General features: G+C 34.7%; 1 long non-coding RNA gene and 1 pseudogene across 1 annotated transcript; both read right to left on the bottom strand.

The window, feature by feature from the left end:
- Nucleotides 1-7,770: 7,770 nt before the first annotated feature.
- LOC107481427 (uncharacterized) lies at nucleotides 7,771-8,266 on the bottom strand. The gene is made up of 3 exons (XR_008007063.1): nucleotides 8,168-8,266; nucleotides 7,979-8,044; nucleotides 7,771-7,894 (listed from the first exon to the last, which is right to left on the bottom strand). It is a non-coding gene; the product is annotated as an uncharacterized LOC107481427 (long non-coding RNA).
- Nucleotides 8,267-15,090: 6,824 nt separating this feature from the next.
- Nucleotides 15,091-17,542, bottom strand: LOC107481493 (2-alkenal reductase (NADP(+)-dependent)-like; annotated as a pseudogene).
- Between the last annotated feature and the right edge of the window lie 4,857 nt (nucleotides 17,543-22,399).

Here is a 22,399-nt window from a genome sequence, read left to right as displayed (position 1 = left end):
GAGTAGCAAGAAGGTACCTCCCCAATTAATAAAGATCTTTTTCATTTACAATATCTCTTAATGTCCTTCTTTATTTTTCTAAGTCTTTCTACGAAACGCGCCGACTTAAGCTCGACAAAACGTGAAAATTCCATGAACCGACCTAGATGGTCGTCAGGATAAAACGATGAGGTACAAGTCGGTGTAAAGAGGTTATATGAGTTGATCGTAAAAAAAAACTCGGGAACAATCCGACTCTTAAGTCGAAATGAGAACCCGAGTAAATAAACTCGGAAATACTCCGAGTAGATCAAAAACGCATCACAAAAATAACCTAAGTCATAAAAACTCACTCAAGCAAAGTTGAGTATAAAGGATAATAAAAAGAGATTGGAAAACCTGAGAAAAGTTTAAAGGCTGCACAAAAGCCCTTAAACGAAAAGGCTCGAAAAAAACGATACAAGCCAACAAAAAGGTTTTCAGAAAAAAGGTTTTTGAAATATCGAAATTAGAAAAGCATACACGCACAAGGTAACTTAGAACCCCTATCCAAAAAGAGGCATTTATTTTTCCACACCCTTATTCAAAAGGGCACTCGTCAGAAGTATTTTTGTTTACGGCCTTAAAAGGCCAAGAGAAATTGTTCACACAACCACCAAACAACACATAAATAAGTTTAAAAAAGGGGGGGACTCACAAGCCGAGCCCCCATATAGCCATGAAAAATAAAGTCATTTTTTCAGAGGAGTAGACGGATCACCACCACCAGAGTCAGGAGGAGCGCCACCGGAACCAGGAAGAGAAGCTGAAGAGGAAGTCGGAGGAATGACGGAAGAACTCGGAGCATCTTTGGAGTGAGGAGGAGACTCTATGATCCTCTGCCCCCGAGTCTTCAACTCGGATTCAGAAACAATTTTGGGGACAGGAGGATCTACAATGGCGCCGTCAATGACAACTTTGTCAGGATGTAAAGGAGACAGATCCAAGTCAGGAGCAATAACTCTGACCTGCTCCAGAAAAATCCGCCAAGATTCCTCGGCGCCATCGGCAATGGAGTCCTCTAACTCCTCATACGCTTTCCGAGAATTAAACAGGTCAGTTTTCACGGACACAAGATCCTTGAATAAGCTCTGATAGCTAGCCTGTGCCGTCTTCCTCAATTCCGTCTCCATGTTACATTGGGCTTGCAAAGCTTTCCCTTTCTCCCGGAGGGTGTCTCTCTCCTCCTTTAACTTGGCGATTTCCTTCTTCAACTCTCCCTCCTGCTCTTGATATACACGGAGCCTCCCTTCCAGCTCCTCGACCCTCGAGGTCGCCCCTAAAGAACTGAGAGGAGCCCTATCAAAAATATCTAAGAGCTTGCCGCAGACCCCCGCTGCCTTAAGGCTCTCCTCGACCATGGTGGTAAGGTGGCTCCGAACAGACATATCATCCATGCCTATACGGGCATAAGGATAGATATTCTTTCGGACGAAGGCAAGAGCATCCGCCTTAACCTCCCCAGAAGAGCCAGACTCTAAAAGCTTGCGCTTCTTGGGATCGGGAGAAGGTCGGACGACGGAGGACGGCTGAGAAGGAGTTGAAGAAGAAATCACCATAGGATTGGAAAGAGTTCCAACACTACGAGGAGGAGGAGGAGGAGAGATAACCCTGGCACCACCAGATCGAGCGCGAGACTTAGCTTTAGCCTCCTGGACCCTTTGAAAAGATTCTTGAGCGTTTGTCTTTGCCATTTCTGAAAAAGAAAACAACAAGCTAAAGGATCAAACAAAGTCGGAATATTAGGTTAACAAGTCGGGAATTCAGCATACTATAAAAAACTACCTAGCTGAGATTGGACAAAGGTCGGAGACCTTTGGAGAAATTTTTTAGTATCCAAATAGGGGGCCCTCCCCCACACTTCTCGGAGGAACCCCACGACGGCAGCATCTACCTCATCCAGGTCATCTAAACTATATTTCTCGCAAGGGGAGGCCTCCAGCCAGTATAAAGGAAAGCGAGGAAAGGAGTTCTCATCCAAGAAAAAGGGATGGTGACCCTCTACAGCTTGCACTTTGAAGAAGAAATTTTTAAAATCATGAAAAGATTCATCAAAAAGGGTAAAAATCCTCCGACCTTGTATGGCTCGGAAGGAAACCCATTGTTGTTTATTATTCAGCCCACTAAAAGGTTTGGTCATATGAAAAAGATGGAAAAAGATTTTCAGAGTAGTCGGGAAATCCAGAGCATGGCTAATAAATTGGTAAATTTTCAAGAAACCCCAGGAGTTAGGATGAAGCTGGGTAGGGGCAACGTGACAATGCTGCAAAACAGACATCTCAAAATCTGAAAAGGGCAGAAAGACGCCCAGTCGGGTGATCATGCACTCATACATAAAGAAGAAGTGGGGGGCCGTTTCATTGGCTCTCCCATGACAAACCCGGTCCTCTAAACCGGGAACAAGCAACTCGTATTTAGGCTCATCTTCCTCCGAAGTACAGAGCCGATGATGGGTGCGAAGGTGAGTAATAAACTCCGCATCCACCAAAGGCTCCTCCCCCAGAACTGTAACGTCAACCCAATCTACGGAGGCCATTTTTCTTTCTCTAAAGGAAAATGAAGGAAACCTACAAAAGGAAAAAGAAAAAGAAAAAATCAAAAAGGTCTCTAGAGAGAAGAAAAGGAGCCGAGCAAAAATCTACAAAACTATCCCTCTACAAAATCAAGTCATACAAAGAAGAAGAAAGAAACTAACCTCTTTTTGAAAATAAAGAAGCAGAAGTCTCCGGAAGTATAGTACGTACAAACACAGCACGAACAAAGAAAGAGGAAGTTTGAAAGATTGTAGAAACGGAAAAAGGAAAGAGAGGGAAAGTACTTATAAACATGCTAAGGGGCATAATGGTAAAAGCGGAGCAGTCATTAATGAGATTGCACCGTTACCAAAGCCCTCAATGCTTCCCTAACGGACACGACGCTTGAATTGACGTAACTGTCAGAAACAAAGGGTCGCGAAAATCACGTCGGTTTATAAGACCCATGTTCTCTCCAAATAAGTCGGCTACGAACCCGAGTTAAATACTTGAACCCAAACTCTAAAGAGACTTTGGGCTCAAGTAGGGGCACTGTTCATACCCTGGCCCAACGATAAAGGCCCAGGACCAAATAAAAGGCCTAATCTGAAGGATTAAGCCTAGCTAAGTACCGACCTTCACATAAGAAGTCGGTATCAACCACGACTTGGTCTGAAGAAGTCGGATGTGAGATTAGCTGGCAGATAAATACTCATTCGAATGAGTAACCACCCCTGAAATCTCTCTAACCACTTCATAACGCCATATCTTAACCTCCCCAAGATAATGGGGGCGGTTAACACCCTAAAGATACGGCACTACTCCAACGGTGGTTATTGGCTCACCACTATAAATACACTGACACCCCTCAGGTATCTCTAAGCCCAATACTCTCTAGACCTGCTCACACTCTTGCTAACTTAGGCATCGGAGTGTCTTTGCAGGTACCACCCCCCATTCACCCACGTAAACACGTCAGAAGGAGGCTCCAGCGTGCAAAACCAACCCGGAGCTCATCATTCGTGGACAATTGGGCCAACTTACGCCATTCAATCCATTAATCTCCGGTTACCCACCGTAACATTGGCGCCGTTGCCGGGGACCCGAGAGATCATCCATTGATGGCGGACAGATCCCACGAAGAAGGCCATGTGGAAACAGATTCCGAACAGGAGAATCTGGACATGAGTAATAACGATGCGGATCTAGCCCTACAACAGGAAGTTAATAATCAACATAGAGAAGGCACCTCTGGAGTGAAGAACCCGAAGGTAAATTCCTCAGATGGGCGCGAATCAGAAAAAGGTGGAATGTTTCCGAACAAGAAGATGCAAAGGAATTCGGAAAATATTTCTTAAGAATGAAAGAGAAGAATCCGAATTTCTTTTTTGAGCTCGAACTCAAGGAGGATCAATCGATTAAGCTGGCTTTTTGGGCCGATGCAAGAAGCAGAGCCGCCTTTGAGTATTTCGGAGACGTCATTTCATTCGACACCACCTACAATACAAACAGGTAACAAACTGTCCCTGTTTATGATGCTAAATTAATGTATTTTTATGAATCCGCGGCAGAGGTGTATATTGGCCGTTTCATTGGGTGTATTCTAAGCATTTGTTGGGGTGTACCTAATGATTTTGCATTCTGGACCATGGTAATTTGTTTCAGGTATAATTTGGTCTGTGGTTCTTTTGTCGGGGTGAATCACCACGGTCAGTCAACACTTCTCGGATGCTCTTTGATGAAGAACGAAGAAATTGAATCATTCAAATGGTTATTTCAATGCTGGCTTCGTTGCATGGGAGGAAACGCTCCGAAAGGGTTTCTCACCGATCAGTGCGCATCAATGAAAAGGGCTTTAGAGGCCTGTATGCCAACAACAGTTCACCGCTGGTGTATTTGGCACATCATGAAGAAGATTCCAAGCAAATTAAACGGGTACAAGGGACATGCCGATATCGAACAAGAAATGAGCCATGTTGTTTGGAACTCTCATAGCAAAGACTCATTCGATAGGAATTGGAACGATTTTCTGGTGAATTTTGGTCTTGCGGACAATAAGTGGCTTTCAGGTAATGTGTTTTTAAAATCTGCAGCAGAGGTGTAAATTTTACGATCTCTCGGGTGTATTTTACAGTGTGTGTTTGGGTGTATTATGCAGATCTGTACGAAGACCGTCACATATGGGTTCCTATCTATCTGGACCACCACTTCTGGGCAGGGATGAGAAGCACACAAAGGAGTGAGAGCATGCATTCATTTTTTAACAAGTACATCACCCGGAACAGCTCGCTTATTCAGTTCGTCAAACAGTACGATAATTGCCTCGGAAGTAGGGAGCAAGCAGAGAGAGAATCAGATGTTGCAGATTTTCATACGGTCATACCGTGTGCAACCAAATCCTCCATTGAAGCTCAGTTTCAAGATGCGTACACTCACGCAAAGTTTAGGGAAGTCCAAGCGCGATTCAGAGGAAAGGCGAATTGCATCACCAGATTAAAGAATTCCGCCCTAGGCTATTCAGTATACGAAGTCGGAGAACAAGTTTCCAGCTCAATATTCAACAAATTCGCGGTTACCTACGACTCAGTTGCAGCCGAGGTAAAATGCCAATGCTTATTATTCGAGTCGAGAGGGATACTGTGCTGTCACGCACTAAGCGTGTTAAGTTTCGAACAAGTAAGCCAAGTGTCCCCTAGATATATACTGGAACGATGGAGCAAGAAGGTAAAGAGGCGATACACACACATCAAGAGCAGCCACGATGAGCCACTGATGGAGCCAAGAAGCAAGAGGTTCGACCAATTGGTTTTTCGTTCGCAAAATATTTGCGAATTTGCCTCCGAATCGGAGGAGCTGACTGCAATTCTGCACCGTGCGTACGATAACACCATGGCCGAGATGGAAGCATTAAAAGCCAAAAGGAAGGGTACATCTTCTTTATCCCACGAAGACGCCAACTTGGAATCCGTTAACGAGCTTCAAAGCCCGCCAAGGATTCGAACAAGAGGACGTCCAAAAAACAGGCTAGGTTCAAAGCTGGAGAAACAGATTGCAAATGCCACAAAGAAGAAGAAGACGAAAGTTTTAAGCGAGGTAAATGTAATGTTCTTTAAATTTGTGGCGATTGAGTTTATTTTTCTTGTTAATAGTTTAGCTAATGCGTGAGTGTTATATTCAGATAAACCTGTTTGATGCTGCATCAGCGGCGCATTCAAATTGCAGCCAATATCAAGGACACGTTATAAATTATCAATTCAGGGTACCAGCAGCAGGGGATAACTCTTTGGGTGTATAGTTATATAGAATATGGGTGTAAAAGTACTGTTCTTTTTGAGTGTATTTTTGTTAATTCACAATTTACATATAGACACATATATATAGATACATATAGAACAAAAGCTGTAAAAATTCGCAGGTTATGGGCGTATATTTCATTTGATGTTTTTCTTCATATTTTAGTACATGTAATTCATACATTTTGAATACAGCACAGAAAGTTGGGTGTATATTTTATTCAATCTTGGGTGTATTATTAGACTTGCGTTGGGTGTAACAGTTTATAATTTATGTTTATATATGCCTTGATTTTTTGCTTCATATTTTACCACCTGTAATACAGCTTTTGAATACAACACAGGCAGTTCACCATCAGAGATAGTTTAACTATGGGAAAAAATATACATGTAATAGAAGTTGTTGATAAATGGCAAATATTTACATCATTTGTTCAATTTACAAACTACCCAGCAGTTGGATTACCCCGTTTCTATATCAGCAGAATTAATCTGACAAAACGGACTCAATAATACAGAGGATGGCTTCGACAGCCTTATAGCACTACTCTCTCTAATTGCCTGATCTCTTTCTTTATTCATCTCACTCAATAGTATCTGCGAAGCATACTCCACTCTATAGTGGTCCACCTCCTCCTACAATTAAAAAGTATATTCTGTTTAAACAGCAATATTAATTCAGTAAAGTAGTACAGAGTTATATAGTTCTAAAGACAGTTACCTGTGGCCAATTATCCCATTCATACTTCCCCTTTTTGATGTTTTCCGGCTCAATTAACTCAAGCCACTTCATAACGTAGATAGCGCAGTCATAGCTGAAAATGAAGAAAATAAATTACAAATCTCATTTAGGAAAGTTTAATGTTCAGAGTCACAAATTTATACCTTGTTTTTTGGCCTGATATTTTAACATATGATGCTTTAATTTTCTTCTCGTTCCCCGAGTGGCAAACAAGAGCAAAAATCTGAAGGATTGCCACATTTCAACAGTGTGTTATTTTATTTGGCATATAAGTAAATAAGCGAACTAACAAATTTAGCAAACGAAAACTTACATATGGATGCGAACTTAATTTTTTTCTATCTATGAAGGGAATGAAACTCGGGTAGGCTTCCACCCTGAATTCCTTTTTCGTTTTCGGGGATATGAATTCCCCCTTTGGGTGATCCGAAAGTGCCATGCTCTGCAAGAATTGCGAAACAAGAAATGAAATACTGAAAATACACCCAAGTGAATACTATAAATACACCCAAATGAATACACAATTTATACCCAATCCAACCTAAACAATACACCCAAATCAATACAAAAAATACACCCAAAGTTCGTAGAAGTAACACTTACCAAAATATCGAGGGGGAGACAGTATATTTGTTCCTGAAACCTCTTTTCATTTTTCTGGTTTAGGATGAGGCAGATGGCAGATACAATCTAGAAATATATGCCGAAATCAATTTTACATTAATAAAACATTGCAGTTGACTTTGGTGTAAAAACATTAATGTTATTCTAATATTACCTGAGATTCTATATCACTTTTTGCCTCGAGGGATGCAAGGTGCATTCTTATCAAAATGTATTCTCCTTGTCCAATCAGAGTGCAAATCTCCTCATACTCGTCAGTATTGCCATCTGCGTCTTCCTTCAGTCTCGTCCCCCAGATGTAGCAGTTTTGTTTCATATCATCTGGAATTCGATTTATTCCCCCCAGGAGTTTCAAACTTTGCAGAACTTTCTCCCCCAGTCTCCCTCTGAATTTGTGGACTTTCGTCTTTTCCCTTCGCCGCACTGCTTGCTAATTTTTGGACCAAACTGTCTAATTGTTCTAGCATACTTGCAGTTCCTTCGCCGCATTGCTTGCTAATTTTTGGACCAAACTGTCTAATTGTTCTAGCATAGTTGCAGTTTCTGGAGATTTTTCCCTTTCTGTCTCCTGCATTGACGCCCCCTCCTGGCTTGAATCTGTCAATCCAAGGCTGAATGATGGCATCCCTGGATCTGTTTTAGGAACATAGGTTGCTGTCCGTGCCATCATCAACAGGGCAGCAGCGTCTTCTGCAGCTGGATGACTGCGTCATGATGTATAACAATAAGAGTAAGAATAAGAATATACGGATAATAAGCAAAGATTGATTTTAGTCTGATGAACTTACATTTTAGTTGGAGCTGGGGGAAGCGTGGGTGTGGTTTCTTGAAGTTGTTTGGGGGGTTCAGGAGTGCTGCACAGTTACACAAAATTAATCATGGCGTAAAAAAAATGGTCAGGAACAATATACACCCAAATTGTTAGCAAATATACACCCAAACTCTAAATAAATATACACCCAATACTATTTTCTTACGTTTCTCTAGTCCCTTCAATCTGTAGCATAGGGGTTGGTTCGAAATCTGTGTCAGTGGTTGTTTGTTGGGATGCCGGCACAAAAACCTGGATCGGGACTCTAAACAAGAAGAAAAATGAAAGGTTAACAACGTATTTGAAAATAATAAGGTTATAAGGTTGAAAGGTTAACAACGTATTTAAAAATAATAAGGTTATAAGGTTGAAATATTCTTGGAAAACTGACACTGCAAGCGCTTCCGACAGTGTTTGTTCCCTAACAACCATCATATTCGAATCAGTCGGAATCAACCTAAAATACACCCAAAGAAGGTCAAAAAATACACCCGAACAATCTAAAAAGAAGACGGGCTTTGTTTTTTGAGAACTTACATACTTGCAATTTTTGCTTTTTTTTGCTGCCTTTTTTTTCTTGAATAAAATAATAAAGGGCTTTTTTTTCTAAAAAAAATATATACAGAATTAGAAGTAGAAGGTAATAGAAGAATAAAAGTAACGGTTATTTGAAAGAGAAATTACATGCTCTGTGACGGCTGGTTTACACTACTCTGTTCTGTGCGTCCTTGAGAGGAAGGATCATCACTTCCCAAGTTCACAGCCGGTAGTCTAAACAGATTTCATGTTATTCAGACAAAATACACCCAAATGAATGCACGAGACACAACCAACCGAATGGACAATATACACCCAACAAAACAAACGACATACACCTAACTTGATCCACAAAATACACCCAAATGGTTCACAAAATACATCCAAATCTCAAGTAATAACAAGATTTTATTAAATAATAAAGCTTCTTACGTTTCAGAGGACACATAGCGACCTTCTGTCGATCGCAGGTCAGGTTGGTTCTCCCTGCGAAACAAGATACAATTATTAGCAAACAAAACACACCAAAATCTCAAATACACAGCCCAGCAAGACATACCCCTCTGCAGCAGATTTATCAACGTTTTCCCTTGGCCATTCATCGAGTTCATCACTTGATATTTCATATCTCTCACTACATTCATAAAATAAGACGTTAACAAAAATAATTACGATGATAGACCGTAATATAGCTTATGAGGTACTGTACCCGTCAAAGTATTGATCTTCTTCAGGAGGTGAATCTTCCACAACAACTTTTTTCTTTTTTTGTTGTGTTCTGGGTGAAAAAAAAAGAGTACCAATCAGAAATAAAAAATTAATTTTATCACAGAATATTATCCAAAGAAGTGCTTACTTTTTTGGTGTTGTTTTTGTTTTTTTCTTTTTCTTCTCCTTCTCCGCACGTGATGATTCTTCGCTCCTATAAGTCAATAATAGACACTTCAGTTAATACACGAAATCTTTATAATGAAGCCAAAAGAAAGGAGTAATAATTTCAGGACATTACTCATCACTTGGTTCAAATTCAGATTCTGAATCAGAATCTGACTCCTCTTGCCTTTGCTTTCTTTTTCTGGAGTCCATTCTGGAAGGCAAACAATTGTCATTTAGAACATACTAAAAATACACCCAAATGAATTCACGAGATACACCCAACTGAATATACAATATACACCCAACGCAGCAAACGAAACACACCCTGCTTAATATGCTACATACACCCAACGTGAACAAACAAAATACACCCAACCCGAAAAAGAAATTACACCCAAGTATGTTACTTACTTTTTCTCCTTTTTGTTGGGATGTTTTCTTCCTGAATCCTCTGAGTCTTCTTGAGCCTCAGACTCAGAGGTAGAAGTGTCACTGTCAGTAGTTTCTGTCTCCGAAGACGATGTTGGACTCGCCTTCCTTTTTTTGTTTTTTTGATTTCTTGTTTTTTTTCTTTTTTTCTTTTTTTTTTCATTTTTTCTCTTGTCTCTGCCATCTTCACAATCCCCTGAAACATGAGATATTTTAGTTAGCAGCATTCGGGTAAATAAAATACACCCAACTTATTATGTTTACTTACCAAAATTTCCTCTCTTTCTGCGGTCATTCTTTCCACCAACTGCTCCTTAGTCCAGTGGCAATCCAGGGCTTTGGTGGTCTTTCAGTCCTGTTCTTTCCTTTGTTTTTTGAAAGATGAAAGTAGATTATCATCAGGGCGAAGAGGCAGCCATTAATTGCCTTCTTCTTCTTCTCCTGGTAGTCTGTGATGCCCTTGACCATGAAGGTCAAAACATGCCCCCCCAGTTTCTCTCCGATATGCCGTCCATCTTAAAAATTGGGGCCAGGTACACGAGCGATATTTTGTTTATCGTCGTTGGCAAAAGAAACGCCATCTGTATGTAGAGGATGAATATCCTCTTGAACATCAGGCGTTCCTCTTCGTTGCCAACGCCGATTTCCATCATTTCATCGGTAAGACTTTTGCCAAGTGCATGACCTATTTTTCTTGGGGTTATTTTGAAAGAACCATATCCTGTTTCCAGTCTGTTCTCCCCAAGTTTGAAGTTGTTTGCTAGCTCCCTTAACAGTTGGTGATGCACCCTTAGTGGTGGGATGTGCATCAACCCACCGAATCCGAGATCCCTCATAATCGCCTTCTTCTCCTCACTCATGTTTCTGAATTTATCACTTAGGAGATGTGTGGCACACTTAAGGTCTTTTGTTTGGTTTCTTGCTGCCATTTTCTCTGAAGCGAAAAATACACCGAAAGATATCAGTAAGATACACCCATTAATAACAGTAAGATACACCCATTGTTAACAGTAAGATACACCCATATATATGAGTCAGATACACCCATTAATAACAGTAAGATACACCCATTGATAACAGTAAGATACACCCATATATATGACTCAGATACACCCAAAGATATCAACAAGATACACCCATTGATAACAGTGAGATGCACCCATAGATATTATTCAGATATATCCATATAGATATCAGTCAGATATCACTCAACCATGCTTCAATATCAAGCCACATTACAAGGTTAAGCAGTATACACCCCCCAATCTACGGAATAAACCCCCAAAAATCAACAAAGATAGCAGGAGAACTTAGAACAACAACGTAGAACGACGTAGAACTTAGAACAACGACGTAGAACTTAGAACAGTGTAACAAAGAAGTAAGAATAATAGTAAACCCTAGAAGAACGACGTAGAAGAAAAGTAAAATATACAGGAATCTTAATGAACTTACGTTGAATATTGTTGCTTTGTTTTTTCTTCAGATTCTTCACAGAGAGTTTGATGGTGTTTTGATGGAGGTTTCGAACAACGATTTGTATATTTTGAACTTTGATTTTCGCTCAAAAATTGGACGGTTTCCTTATTTTCAAAGCGCTTTGAGAAGTGGAAGAAGTGGAAGAGTCTGCTATACGTAACCGTTCGAGTGTTGAGCGCGTGGTTTTGACGCGCGTTGTTATTTCTCTTCATGCGCGTGACTTCTATTTGGGCTGGGCCAACTTGTAAGCTTGTAAACTTGTATGTGTAGCCCAGCCCTTTTTTTAAAGAGGAGAAAAATGATATATGTTTCAAATATTCGTGATATAAATAGTTCAAATATTATTTAAAAGTATAACTTATCACAAACATTTAAAACACGTATTAAATTAGCTTATCATCAAATCCTTACCAAAATTACTTGTATGAATATAAATTTTACTTAAAAAAAAAAGTAACAAATTTCAAATATGTTTATAAACCTTATTTTCTCACATCATTCAATAACCTTTTAAGAGGGAAAAGAAATTATTTATTACATAATTGACAATAATAAATTTGAAAATAAGATCTCATACATACTAATTTAACACAATACTATGATGAATATATTGTTACTTTTAAATTTGATGTAGATACGTGTCAATGTTAAAAAAATACCACCTATATTCTTCGGGTGAGAAAATTATTCTATTTCTTCTATATCATAACATTCTCCAAAGTTTTATTTTTTTTTTTATTTTACCATTATAGCCAATTCATAATGGCCTAAAATTAAAACACCAGAAATTAACCTTAGGAGATTTTGATAAATTTTTTGTTTATGCTCAATGTCTGATTTTTGTGGAGAAAAAAAAAAAGAAAAGGGGCGTTGTTATCCCAGTGTCAGTGCTATTGTCTCATGACGAAAAGCAAAATATGTACTTGCTTATCATTATCTGTATGCAGATACGGTACTTGTTTTTGTTTACAATGAAAGAAAATATTTTCTATTTATATAAAAATTCCTTTTCTTTTTCACTGTCCACTTTTCTTACCAAGCTGTAGTCTCTATCTTCCTTGTGGATGGAAGAAAGAAATAAACATTACTGTCGTTTTATGCTGTGAACTTTGCTAGTAATAATAGTTCATATTGCCCAGTGCGGGAATTGGGTAACAGAATCTTCATGGAGATTTCTGTGAAAAAGGTGTTATAAAAAATAATTTCTACAATTTATGCATGTTATAATTTATAATTTATTTGTATATAAACCCGGTAATAATTATTTTGCTTTATTAAACATTATACCTGAATATATCTGTTCAAATATTGTTACCCTAATAATAGCTCATGATGATGTCTTACTCATTGTCTGTACTTGCAATGCTTAATTCCTCAACAAACCATGCAATTTAAATAACTCAGAAAGCACTTGTTGCTGTTTTTATCTACTCCATGTTATGTTATGGTATTTTGATAGCCAAAAATATTATTTATACATTAAAACCAGTTATTATGTATTTATGTATAAATATATATGTTATTTAATTTATTTTAATATATATTTTATATTAATAACTAATTTTAGTGATTAATTTTACTATAAATCTAGTATAATTATTTTGTAGCAATAATAATATAATCTAGGTGGTTTTCATTACATAACATATTTTTTTTTCTAAAAAAATATTATACATTCAAATTTTTTTATTAATTAAATTCAATTAAATTGGTCTAACATAACAAAAATCAGTTGTCAACTCGTTAATATTATTCCAAATCTTATTATTTAACTTAGTTGAACTTGTTATAGATCACATGTGTGGAGTGATATTTCAACTCAATTACTAGTAAGATTTACACTTTCTTTAAAATGTTATTTCGTTATTAAATGAGTTAATACTCAAAGTGGTCACTGAATTTGCAGTCGAACCTCAATGTCGTGTCTGAACTTAAAATTGTTCCAAATTTGTCCATCAATTTAATAATGGTCATCTTTGAGATACTTTCTGGTACAAAATGATGACGTGATTGGACGAAGACCACGTTGAAAGCCATGCTATAAAACGTCGTCGTTTTATTTTTAGCGCCCAAATAGAACATAAACGACATCGTTTAGGGTATTTTGAGGGGGGTTTTAACATGTTGGAGTTAAAACCCCTCAAAATACTCTAAAGGACGTCGTTTATATATGTTCTATTTGGATGCCAAAATAAAACGGCTACATTTTACTAATATAGCGTGGCTTTCAGCATAACCTCCGTCCAACCACACATCATTATTTCGTCACCAAAAAATATTTTAAGAACGACTAATGTTAAATTAGGAGACAAATTTAGAACAATTTTAAATTTAAAAACAACATTAAAACTTGACTGCAAATTCAAAAATCACTTTAAATATTAACTTATACTAAATTTATATGATACTACTTTATGAATCATGACTATCTAATATCTCTCTTTTTTTTGGAATTTATTTTTTACTTATCTTCTAATTCAAAAGATTAAAAATTAATTTACTATAAATTTAAATTTTATTTAAAAATTTGTTATATATACAAAATTAAATTCAACACTTATTTAATATTTTTATTTTAAAATTTTGTTTTCCTATTTAAGATTAAAAAAAGATATCTGAAGAAATAGTGAAGTAAGATGACGGAGTTGGGGACCGTGTTGCATGGAGACGTTGGACTCTATGTAACTAATAGGATATGCAATGTGGGCCTTACAAGATCCATACAAGGGTGGGCTCTATATAAATTTGTGAAACAAAAAAAGGACAAGAGAGGATATTGAAGAATGAAGAATGATAAAGACTGAGATACAGTTATTTTTATGTGAAATAAATAATAATTTAGTTATTTATGTTAAATCATATAAGAATTTTTAACTAACAATTTTACATAAAAATACAATTTTTAATTATCAATTTCAAACGAAAATGAGTATTATGACTTGAGAGGACTGGACATAGAAAAGTTACTATGTAGAACTGCCTGCGCCAGCGCCACCCTCTCGGCTGCAGCCTATCAATAACATCATCATTCATGAAGCTCTGATTTGACAACTCCCCTTTCTTTCACAATTCATATAGCTTTTTATCCATATGAATTTTATTAAAAATTAAACCATTAAATTAAAAATGTACATGTTTTAGATTATTTTCAAACTTTTTTATATCAAGTCAAAATCTTTTATTATATTTTTATATATTTAAAAATGAACGTAATATATCTGTTTAAAGTATGTATGAATAAAAGGGTAAATTTACATAAATAAGATGGTTATATTTTGATTACTAAATTTCATATTCAAATTTTTTGAATCGAGATACAAAGATAATTAAATATATTTTTTAATTTATAAATGTGAAAAACCCTAAATCCATGCTCCATTATTTTTCATGTTATGAATGGATCGAACTACTCTAGTTTGATGATGTGTTTGAAGTGGACAAACACTTGATGCATCCATCTATCTTGTTTGGTACAGTGGTAGGCCATAACCTACTTACTTAGAATACAACCCTTTTTTTCTTTTTTTCTTTCTCTTTTGGATCAGATTATACTCTCAATTTTTTAACAGTACTATTTAAAATATTAAGTGTTAGGCAGTTAATAACAATTGATTGTGAAAAGTATGAAATTGTTTTTTTCTTTTTTTTAAAGATAAGGAGATTTGCTACGACTTCTAGATGAGTATAAAAAGACTATATTATTTGAGTTATAGCTCGTTGATGTATGATGTTGTTTTTCAATCACAAGAAAAATTAACTTTTTATTTAACTTTTTTAACCCTACTATGATGCATGATTTTTTTTTTGTTGGTCAAACCGGATTGGACAACCCCAATCCTAGGCGTCACATTTATGTTTTACATACCCACACAACACACTCACACACATTATCATGAGTACTATAAGTTCTTAAACAACAACCAACCTCAACTAGGATTTGAACTCGGTGCACCTCCTAGCAAGACAAACATAGTTACCACTAAACCAAGCCTTGCGGTGCACTATGATGAATGATTATGATTGATCATTGAGGAGGAAGGGCAACAATTTGCTTTCCAAAGTTGCGACCAGTGAATAGTCCAACAAGAGCAGCGGGTCCATTCTCAAGTCCTTCAACAATGTCTTCAACATAGAAAATCTTCTTGTCCCTAATGTAAGGCAATACAAGCTCCAAGATCTTAGGATACAGATGATGGTAATCTCTGTGTGTGAATCCTTTCACAGTAAGTCTCTTCAATGCCAGCAGCATCACATTCCTTAGGAGTTCAGGCTCATCAAGATTGTATTGCGAAATCATTCCACATATCGCGATTCGGCCATGGAGCTTCATGTTAAGCAGAACTGCATCAAGCATTTTCCCCCCCAACATGATCAAGGTAGAAATCAATGCCTTCAGGGCAGCACCTAATTCATCCAACAAAATTATAATCAAATTTATAAACTCATCTGAAGATGCACCATTATTTAGTAAGTTTGAAACTTTTAATCATAAAAATTCTGATACCATGTCATAAAGATATTAATTTTAAATAGTCAATTTAGCACTACCTTTTTAAAGCAGCATCCAAATCAGGCTCTTGCTTGTAATTGAAGGCATCATCAAAACCAAACTTGTTTTTTAGAAGATGAATCTTTTGTTGGGTGCCAGCACTTCCAACCACATAACAACCAAGCAATTTGGCAAACTGTCCAGCTATTTGACCAACAGCACCTGATGCTGCTGAGATGAACACACATTCTCCCTTTTTTGGAAGACCAACTTCATAGATTGCAGCATATGCAGTAATTCCAGGCATCCCTATTCAAAGAACTCAAAAGAACTAAGTAAACATCATCAAGTCTTGAACTAGATCGTATACAAATGGTTACTAAACTTAGCCAGTGTTATTATAGGTAAATGGGTCGGAACTAATTAAACCTTAATTGGATCGGTCCTTAAACTTGTCAAACTAGATATTTAAAGACAAATTCTTTAAAATTTATTTTCTGTAAAGACTAGTAAAACGGTTCGAATGTGTTTGGTTTGACATTTTGAAACATTAGAAACATGTTTAAATTTTTTGAACATTTCAATTTCTTGAATATAACCGTTAAAGTTAGTGCATAGAGAGATCAATTAATTACCAAGAAGTCCAGTGTAATGTGTGAGGGGCACATCAGTGTGGTGAATTTTCTTGAGCTGCTCTGGATTTTGAATGACACTATATTCTTCCCAACTAGTTGTTCCCCAAACTAAGTCACCAGCACTAAACTCAGCATGCCCTGAATCCAGAACCTTAGCCACTCCAAACCCATTAATGGGCTGCAACAATTAAAATTAAAATAAACATAAAATTTATAGATAAGTTTTTTATTTGTATCAAATATATTTTTGACAATTTTTTTAAATTAGAACTAATCTAATAATAATACATGATAAATATATTTGATTTACTTGTATTAAAGATGTTCTTGTGAAGTTATTCCTAAATTGGTCATTTTTTTTTTGAAACATTAGTTATTAGGAATAAATTTGATGCAAATTAAAAGTTTTAAGGTGAAAACTCAGGTGAAGTCAATTTCACGTGAAGTTGATATCTGAGAGTCGTTATATGAAAATTTAGTCAAATCAGTCAAATCATCTAACATCTCTCAGATATCAACTTCACGTGAAGTTCCTAATTTTCACCTTAAAATTTTAATTCTATGACAAATTTAAAACAAGATAAAATTTATGAGTATTTTTAAAATTTTTAACAAATTTTAAAGACAAGAAAATATACTTCCCTTACTTTTAATAATTTTCGCTTTTATGATTTATAAACAAAATAAAAAAAAAACAGTACTTTCAATTTCATAAAAAGAAAAATAAAAACCAACCGATAGTTAAAGTCGTTTATAATACTTACAGATCCAGGGACATAAGACTCGGATTGGTGGGAAGGGGAATGGGGAATTTTCCTCATGCGGAATTGCATGGTTGGATCGCATGAAAGGTACAAGTTTTTCACCAACACACCATTTGAGCCTTCTGGAACCTTCAGTTTATTAATGGTACTTGTTACTATGTACATGTCAGATTCTTTGGGATATCCACTCACATAATCTCTCAGTATAACTTGTTTGTTCTTTACTTCCTCTGCTCTCCAATCATTACTACTCTTCTCACCCATGATCGATAGATACATGATGGTTAATCATATGTAATTTGTAGTTTTCATTTCTATTTATAGGTTAGCACACCCAAAAGCTCCATCTCTAATAAAATTTAGGTATCAAATTAGTCATTATCTAATTATATATATTTATACATATTATTTTATATATTTTTTAATTAAATAATCCATCACTAAAATAATAAAATCTGTCATAATAAAATAATATAATTAAATTTATTTATTACAATTAAAATTTATTAAATATAAAATATATATACTTTTATACATAATATGATTAATTAGTAACTTATTTTTTATACACATAAAATAATTGGTTAGAAGTTAAAACAAAATACGAGTTATTTTATAATCTCTTTTATCGTGTCTAACTGTCCGACACAAAAAGAAAAAGTAAAAAATTTTACTTCTCATTCTTTAGATAAATTAAACACAAATACCTTACATATCATAGAATTTTCCTTTGTTTTATTAATAAATAAGGTGCCGCAAGAGCTTACGCTTCTTATCCCTTGACGTCAGTGCTTACAACGTAACAGAGAGATAATTAAATTTCTTGATTTTACTTTTATATATATAGAAGCCTGTTGGCAGTCCTAATATGATTTTTCGTTAATTAATTAAGGTCTCAACTTTCAAGTATCCACTTTCAAATGAGACTCGGTTCCGTTGCCAATTTTGTTTGTTAGTTATATGGAATCAATCATTCAAAGAAAAAGAAAATGATACTGTTTCAGTAAAAACTGAAAAAAAAAAGTGAATTTATTGTGCAATCGTTAAATACTACAAAAAATAAGGGATTTAGCTATGAAAAAAATTATAGCTAAACTCTAAGATAACTGTAACAATTATATATTGACTACAAAAGAATATTTGTGACTAATCAGAAGATTATATTTTTAATTTGTCACAATTTTAGAGTTATTAATCACAATTTTAAATATCGTAGAGACCTTCGAAGAGCCACAATTTATGTAGGCCAGATTTTTTCAACCACAATTTTTTTTGTAACTAACATCAGATTATTTAATTACATTATTTTTATGGTTAATTCACACTATTTTTCAGATACAATCCATGATTAATTTGTGCTAATTTATTCTAATCGAACAATTTTGTTAAATTAAAATTATATTTATAAATAATTAAATGTATTTAAAAATTTAACTATTATTTATTAAATCCACCAATTAAATGTGTAGTATATCATTGGATAAACTAGATATTTTATCATCATATTTTGATAACAAAATTTGGACTGTTAATTGGATTTTGGTTTCTTTATATTCATAGGCTTTTTTCTAAAGTTTCAACCAACTTCTCTAAATTTATCACATGTTACTTACATACGTTGCTGGAGACTCCATCAGTTACAAACCCAAAAATACATTTAGACTTGTCAAAATTTACCGAACATACAGCACTACCAAAACAACGCACACGCCCTATATTTTCAGCACCAAAGACCTTTTCAATTTACAGCGTTGCTTTACGGGCCATTACACCCAGAAACTGTACCAATAAGTTCGCGCTATTATCTCGACCTTGTCCATGGCTATTAAGTTCTATCATGACTTTTTCATCATTTTTTAAATGCCAAACTTGAATTGCCATCATTTTACGAATTGTAATTTATCCGTCGAAGTTTCTACAGCCGAATGCAAAATTGAATAAAAGAATTAAACCAAATATTAAAACTAAAAAAATCACATAAAAAATTTGAAATTTTATATACATTTAACATTCACAATTAAAAGATCATTATAATCTTTTTGATAGGTACAGTTGGTTGAGACTTATTTCATCTAAACATTCTCCAAATCCTTCATTGTTGTTGATATTCTGTGGTTGTGGTTGTCGTAATTCTGCTAAGAGCACTATAAAAAACATTCCAATCACAACAATTATGAGAGGAGCAAAATAAATATCCCAATCACAACAATTATGAGAATGAATGATGCAAGCAAAATTATTATAATCATGAAGTAGAGAGAGAGTGAGAGAGAGACCTAAAGTGTTCGCCAAATCGTGGAAGTGGTCGTTTAATCGATCACGGCGGAGTTTCTCGCGGTCAGCTTTCTGAACTTTCTTTGCGGCGACAGCTGGATCCTGTGGTGGTTCCGGTTGCCCCTTTTCTCTGCAAATTCAATTAAATTAATGGCTTCACAAACACTCTTCACAAATATAATAACGATGTCTTCATCAACAGCAACTCCTTCCAGTTATCGAAACCCTAATTCAATTCCAGCAGTAATGAAGAGAAAGCGAAGTCAATCAAAAAGACCAGAAAAAAAATTAAAGAATACCTAATATAGCTTGAAATCTGTTATTATATATGTGAATTAATGAATTGAAGCATGCAGATTCAGAGGCAAAGTAATAGCTCTATCGCCATAGTCGCTGATGGCGACCAACCATTTCGGATCCAGAGGGACCATAACCTGCAGCTGCACTGGCGAGGGCACAACTTGTCGTGGAAGCTTCGGCAGAGGGTGAAGAAGGAGGTGGTGCAGAAGAAGGTGGACGCAGGTTGAACTTTGGGGGAATTGCGTTTCTGGATGCGGGAGTTGTTGTGTGTTTTTACTTTTTAGTGATAAAAATCGACGGCATTTTTTGTCGATTTATAAATCTATTTTATACTTTAAATCTACACCATTTATTTTCCTTTAAAAAGCGATCTAGACCGTTCAAATTTATCGACGATAAGATTGTCGATATTTTACATAATAAAACAGACGGCGTATGCGTCGATTTTAAAATAAAAGCATTTTCGCCTACTCGTGCGTCGTTAATGTGACGATAATAGGAAAAAAAATAATACATCATATAAATATCGACGACCTGGCTGTCGATTTTAATATTTTATTTTTAATTAATTCTTTTAGTAATATCGACAGCAAGTCGTCGAAAATTATTGACGGTAGAAATAACCGTCGATTTTTTACGTCCAAAAAAAGCTTTTTCTTGTAATGGAGGGCCTCCCCTGAATTATTACGTTTTTGTTTCATGAGAAAATCTGCTAAAAAAACTAACAAATATATAACACAAAAATGAAGAAAGAAAAAGTCGGTATTTTGAATTTGGAGTAGGGATGAAAAGCGTGGAAGCCCGCCCCGCCTAGTGAGGCGGTTCTAAAATCCCATCCCGTCCCACCTAACTGCAAGGTAGCGGGCTAAACCCGCAAAATCTCTTTTTTTTTTTACTATTAATTATTAAATAGTATATATAATTTTACAATAATTTTAATAAATTTATAATTTTTAAAAGTATAATTTTTTTTACTTTTAATTATTATAACTTTTAAAGGGATAAAAAAATTATAATTTTTATATTCACAAACATTAAAGTCTTTGTAATTATAAATATCTAATAAACATAATTATAAACCAAGTTTTCATCCAAAAATATAAATATAAATATTGTCTCCAAAGCAAAATAAACATAATCTAAAACATAATTATAATATTTTCTTTAAAACGAAATAAACATAATCCAAAACATTCAATTTTGATCTTCATTCTCTTGTAAATTGGGTTGGAAGAAGTTAGGTTTTGGAAAAAAAATTATAAAATACCCCTGCCAAAAAAAACTAATTCCGGCGGGAAAACCCGCCCCGCCCCGCCTAAACCCGCGGTTTAAGCAGTTCGGGTTAGATGGATTTTTGCTATTTGGCGATTCTAATTTTTCACTCCGCCCGTCTTTTTTGACGGATTACGCGGACTGACCCAACGAATTTAGGCCCGTTTACTACCCTTAGTTTAGAGAATACTAGATAATGATAGAGCTCATATAGTGTGGTTAAAGAAAATACGTGCCCCAAAAATTAGGGTTCATATGTAAATAAAGACTAATTTGTTTTACTTATTCTCATTTTTTTAATCCAATAAATAATAAAAAAATTTATTTTTAGTAAAAAATCTACTAAAAACTTTTTTCAATTTAAAAGTTATTGAATTTTTTATTTTCTATCCTAATTATATTATTTTAATTAAATAAGATTAATAAATTTATTTAAAAAAATAAATTTATTCAAGAGTTATGGCATGTAAATGTGAGACTGACGAGTATGCAGAGAAAATAGAATTAGAGAAGTATAAATTTTAAATTCAAATATTACAAAAATATTTAAATTTTAGTTCCTATGACAATATTTCGTAATAAATAAAATACACAGCTAATTTATTTCACGATTTAATATTTATAGTTAAAATTTAGTAGTTAAACCCTATTTTTATAGTAGTGAAATGTGCATGCATGCATACATGAGATGCATAAACATCCATCGTTGCGAATTAATATTACGAATACTTGTCAGCAAATTATGATGAACTGAAACTGAAATGTATGAATAAAGACGAATGAATGAAGTACAAAAACGAGGCTAGGTAGCTGTCTTATCAAATTATTCAGAGGAAGGTAGCACTTCAAATCATAATTGATTATGGTTCAGATTGGCCTAAGTCTATCTATCTTTAATCCACATGTTAGGTGTATTTTAAAATAGGTTTAATTATTTTATTAATTTTTATAATTTTATTAAATTTATAATTAAATTTTTATATTTTTTTAATTAAATTTTAATATTATTTTTTAATTTTGTAATTAAATATTTTTATGTCAAAAATATTAAAATTAATAGAATATTTTTCTCAAAAAAATATATGATCAAAGATCTAATTAAATTTTTAATTATGTGTATCTTTAATTTATTAAAAAATATTATGTTAACTCTAACAATTTTTACAATAATAAGAACTTAATTATAAAATTAAAAGTAATATAAAAACTCAATTAAAAACGAAAAAAATATAAAAATTTAATTATAAATTTGATAAAATTATAAGAACCAACAGATTAATTATCTTTAAAATAGTCATTAAAATTAATTATAAGTATATTATTAAAATATAAAATATATATAA

The sequence above is a fragment of the Arachis duranensis genome, chromosome 3 (genome assembly GCF_000817695.3).
Source record: "Arachis duranensis cultivar V14167 chromosome 3, aradu.V14167.gnm2.J7QH, whole genome shotgun sequence".
Taxonomy (NCBI): domain Eukaryota; kingdom Viridiplantae; phylum Streptophyta; class Magnoliopsida; order Fabales; family Fabaceae; genus Arachis; species Arachis duranensis.
This window is presented reverse-complemented; position numbering and strand designations above follow the sequence as displayed.